At 38.4% G+C, this 5,663-nt stretch overlaps 1 non-coding gene across 1 annotated transcript; it reads right to left on the bottom strand.

Annotated features, from left to right (window-relative positions):
* Window positions 1–3,030: 3,030 nt before the first annotated feature.
* Window positions 3,031–3,137, bottom strand: LOC127133723 (small nucleolar RNA R71). Its single transcript, XR_007807669.1, has one exon. It is a non-coding gene; the product is annotated as a small nucleolar RNA R71 (small nucleolar RNA).
* Window positions 3,138–5,663: the final 2,526 nt, after the last annotated feature.

The following is a 5,663-nucleotide window of genomic DNA, read 5'->3' on the forward strand; positions in this document are numbered from 1 at the left end:
TCGCCTCTACAACACCATTCATCTTTGGTCTGTAAGGAGAAGAATTGTGGTGTTCGATCTTAAAGTCTTTGGAAAGCTCTTTCATCATCTTGTTATTGAGATTCGAACCATTATCAGTGATGATTCTCTCAGGAACCCCATAACGACAGATAATTTCTTTCTTAATGAATCGAGCAACCACTTGTCTGGTAACATTGGCATAGGAAGCTGCTTCCACCCACTTGGTAAAGTAATCAATCGCGACTAGGATGAAGTGATGTCCATTAGAAGAAGTAGGTTCAATCTTTCCAATCATATCGATGCCCCACATCGCGAATGGCCAAGGAGAATTCATAATATTCAGAGGGTTTGGTGGTACATGCACTTTATCTGCATAGATCTGACATTTATGGCACTTTCGAGCGTATTTGAAACAATCAGATTCCATGGTTATCCAGTAATAATCGGCTCTTAACAACTTCTTGGCCATTGCATGACCACCAACATGGGTACCGAAAGATCCCTCGTGTAGTTCCTACATTAACATGTCTGCTTCGTGTCTAACCACGCATCTGAGCAGAACCATGTCAAAGTTCCTCTTGTACAACACATCATCCTTGTTCAAGTAAAAGCTTCCAGCTAGCCTTCTCCGTGTCTTCTTATCATTCTTTGACGCTCCTTCAGGATACTCTTGGCTTTTGAGGAAATTCTTAATATCATGAAACCACGGCTTCTCATCAATAACAGACTCGGCTGCAAACACATACGCAGGCTGATAACACTAAAATTTACCGTATTTTCAACTCCGATTTCACATGCATTCTAGTCGTTTTATTATCATTTTGTTGTGTTATTGGTATGTTTTCCTTTGTCTTCAGGTTTTTACTTTAATCGGAGCCCCGATCGAGAAAAGGAGTGAAAAAGAGCTAAAAAACCTAAAATTCAGCATTTTGTGCTTATGGTCTACCCAATGGCGGGCGCCACAAACCAAGCCATGACGTGTCCAAGCTCAACTTCCCTCAACTCCCATATTCTCCACTACATCCACTAAGGCGCCTCACTTTGGCCTTGTGGCGGGCGCCATGGCCTTGTGGCGAACACCACAAGAGGAAAACAATTTCCCTCCATTTTCAAGTTGAAGGGCATCCAAGTCATTTCCATCTTTTTACTTGCTTATAAATAGAAACTCGAATTCACTTTTACAATCATCCAAACTTAGAGCAGAGGCAAACTCAGAGCAACTTTGTTTCACTTAGGCATATATTCAGTTTTATAAAGTGGTAATCGCTTCGCATTGGAGTGTTACCACAATTGTGTAATCAAGTCTGTGATAGAGTCTGTAATCGAGTTTGGAGCACTTTGGAAGGAAGTTAATCCTGCCGCCATTTTCATTTCCGCATTGCAATTTATTCAACCCTCCGATTGGAGTAGGTTTTATTACTTGTCTTTAATTTATTTATTTTCCGCACTCACTTTACTTTATTTATTTCCCGCATTCGCTTTACTTTATTTTATTTCTCGCACTCGCTTTAATTTATTTATTTCCCGCACTCACTTTAATTTATTTATTTCCCGTACTCGCTTTACTTTATTTATTTCCTCGCACTCGCTTTACTTTATTTATTTCCTCGCACTCGCTTTAAATTATTTATTTTCCGCACTCGCACTACTTTTATTTATTTTAATGCACTTTTACTTTACCATGTCTAGCTAAATTTATAAGGCTAGAATGTAAAGATCGTAATTGAACCAGTAATCCGTACAATTGTTCGTAGAAACACTTAAGGGCTATTTTAACTTTCAACTTATGTTTTCCCGCACTTCAATTCTGTTGGGTAAGATCGAAAGCCGTCCAACGTCTTTTTTAAGCTTAATTGTTTTTAACTATTTCAAAAACAGCGAAAGCGCTTTGTCTAGTTCATTAGGAGTTTTTAACAAAAAGAAGAAAAGAGATTTTAAAACTATTTTCGGACGGACGCGTTTATAAGTTTAGAGTTTGGTTCGTGAGAACCTCTTTTGGTTAAGAAATCCAGGTTATAATACTTTTCAACTTAGTCAAGATACTATATTTCTTAAAAATAGGTTTACTACTCTAACGCAATGCGCGCCTTTTTATAAGTGACAATAAGAGGGTTTGATTAGGGAGTACAACTCGGTTCTGAATACGCGAAAGCGACAGTTCCTGTTAAATTAGTTCTTTTCAAAGTAGGAAACACTGCCCATAAGTAGCTCTACTAGCAAGTACTTGGATTGTCAATTAATTACGTGAATTACATTCGACCCTGTCTTTATCAATTATATCTTTATTTCAACACTTTACTTTTCATTGCACACTCCAAAAACACCTATTTCGATTGCCTTTGATAAACACCATAACAATAGATAACGATAGATTGACACTTGGTCTTTGTGGATTCGACAATCTTTTATATTACTCTGACGCGTTCGTATACTTGCGAAAAGCACGCATCAAGTTTTTGGCGCCGTTGCCGGGGACCAATTTCGTCAAATTTCATTTTCCTGTTGTTATATCGTTTAGACTTAGGCTATTTCCCGCCGGTCAATGCGAAGAACTCGCAGCACTGGAAGTTTAAGCTTAGTACACCCTCTGGCGGAACCTGAACGTTACGCTCGCGCACGTTTATTCTTTCATAGAATTAAGAGAGCTATGGCCGAAGATCAAAACCAAAAACCTCTTAAGGACTTCTCTCAACCATCTAATGAAGAACCTAGTTCTAGTATAGTAAACCCAACCATCCCAGTTAATAATTTTGAACTTAAACCATCTCTGTTACAACTAGTGCAACAGAGACAATTCGCGGGTCTCGCTACTGAGAACCCAAACCAACATTTAAAAATGTTTCTTCAATTAGCAGACACTTTAAAACCAATGGAGCTTCTCCTGAGGCAATACGTTTGAGATTATTCCCTTTTTCCCTCAGAGATAAAGCCCTATCATGGTTAGATTCCCTTCCACCCAATTCCATTACGACTTGGGATAACCTTAGAAGAGTTTTTCTTGCTAGATATTTTCCCCCGAGTAAAACCGCCGTTCTTCGAAACCATATAACTAGATTTACCCAAAACCAAGGAGAATCGCTGTTTGAGGCTTGGGAGAGATATAAAGAGTTGTTACGAGCATGCCCATATCATGGCTTAAAAAATTGGTCAATCATCCAAACCTTCTATAATAGACTTAATTACAACACAAAGATGACCATCGACGCTGCCGCAGGCGGTGCTCTAATGAACAAACCTTATCCTGAAGCTAGTGCCCTCATCGAAGATATGGCTCAAAACCATCAATCATGGGGAGTCGAACGAGCGACAGTTGAGAAGAAGGAAGCCCAAGGAGGAGTGCATGAACTAAGCTCTATAGACATGATGCAAGCTAAAATGGACGCATTAGCCCTCAAAGTCGAGCATATGTGTATAAACCCAAATATTGTAGCCGCAGTTTCGTCGGATTGTGAGATATGTGGAACCAAAGGACACCAATCTGCAGAATGCAGTCTATTGAACGAAACCCACTCTGAGCAAGTGAACTACACCCAAGGGAACCCATACTCGAATACCTATAACCTTGGATGGAGGAATCACCCAAACTTCTCCTATAAAAACAATAACCCTATTCAAAATAATGCACCTCCGAGACCTAGTTATCAAGCCCCTAGATCAAATCAAACTATGCAACCTGTACCACCAAAGCCGAGCCTTGAGAAAATTATGGAAAATTTTATCACCGCTCAAACCCAACAAAACGAGGAGTTCATGAACCAAAACATTCATGTTAACGAATTGATTACTCAGTTAGGAACCAAGGTTGACCAAATAGTTACTCATACCTGTAGCGGTGTATTCGTCACTTTATGATTTATTGATTAAATCAAAAGCAAAGCATACAAAGAATCGAGTCGCCACCGCACTTTTATTTATCTAAAGGAATGGCTAAAAAGCAAACAAAAGCCTAAGAAGTTTTACACATAGAAAACTAATGAAAAGATCAGAGATCTGGGTAAGGGGTTAATTACGCAATGGGAAGGTGTTAGGCACCCAAAACGTCCTAGGTACTCCTAGGGAGCCCTTTTCACACTTGTTGTACGAAATGTTATTTGTTTATGAAATATTTATTGTGCAAACATGGATTGAAAGGATGAGAAAAGAATATACAATTTTTATTATTTTTGTGTTTGAACGGATGAACCTGTTGCCTACGTACCTTCCATGAAAGGTAAGGATCAAAACGCCGTAGTTCGGCTAAAAGATTTCCAAAATATGAGTGGATTGATTTTAAACAAAAGCCCTAAGGTCTTTCGTTATCCACGGGAGAAAACTCAACCTTATACAAACAACAAGTCCACCATGTGAGAAAAGCTTCAACTTGCTAGTGAGGGGTTAACCCTATAATAAGCAAGGAAGTCTTACAATTCAATCACTAAGGACAGAAGGTGAGATTAACATCAACCAACTAGGATAAATCAAACCTATGGCTAATGTATGAAAACTTAACAAGGATGGACAAAGCCACAAAACAATTGAATGAGTGAAATTAACCAATTAGGATTTATTCATAAAAGATGGTCAAAGTATGATTAGAATTCAATTCAAAGAAGTATTATGAAAATGAGGTTTGAAAAATCAAAGGCTTAAGGCCTAGGTTTCTAATTTGAAAAGAGATGAAAAATGTTTGCACAACGTTTTCAGGTTTTGGATTAATACAGATGGAGGTTTAAAGAAACAAAAGGTGCGAGGGTGAGGAAGTAAAACTTCTTAGATGTTCACCTCTTGAGATCATATGTAGATGATTCAAGTGATTCCTTTGGAATAAGGCAACAATGCAATAACAAATAAGCAAAACAAATGGATACCGGATGCCAATCAATGGACTTACACCAATCTCACAAACAAAGGTGGATACCGGATACCAATCAATGGATTTACACCAATCTCCTAAAACAAACATGGATATCAGATGCCAATATATGGACTTGTACCAATCTCCTAAAACAAACATGGATACCGGATACCAATCAATGGATTTACACCAATCTCCTACAACAAAACAATGATACCAGATGCCAATCAATGGACTTACACTAATCTCACAAAACAAAACTACAAGGATACCAGATGCCAATCAATGGATTTACACCAATCTCCTAAAAAAACATGGATATCAGATGCCAATCAATGGACTTACACTAATCTCACAAAACAAAACTGGATACCGGATGCCAATCAATGGACTTATACCAATCTCCTAAAACAAACAAACATGGATACCAGATGCCAATCAATGGACTTATACTAGTCTCCTACCATATCATAGGATACAACTGCCAATCAATGGTCTTATGCTTGTCTCCTCCATGGTCAAAGCAAAATGCTATAAAGCAAAGTTTATGAAATGATATACAAAGGATGATGATAAATGCACAAAGGCAAACTCAAGAAAATATGCACAGATGAATCAAGTAATTAACAACCAAGTCAACTAGCACACACTATATACAAGCAATTAGGCTCAAGCAAGGTTAGACTTTACAGTCAACTGGAATAGGGTATGTTGTGCTCTTAACCTTAACATTGAGAGTTAAGGTGAAGCAGATGAAATGGAGATGAGGGGTGTGCCTCATAGCTCTTATCCCTGGCCTGGGAGAGCTTTAAACATTAGAATGTGTGGG

This window comes from Lathyrus oleraceus, chromosome 3 (assembly GCF_024323335.1).
Source record: "Lathyrus oleraceus cultivar Zhongwan6 chromosome 3, CAAS_Psat_ZW6_1.0, whole genome shotgun sequence".
Lineage (NCBI taxonomy): Eukaryota > Viridiplantae > Streptophyta > Magnoliopsida > Fabales > Fabaceae > Lathyrus > Lathyrus oleraceus.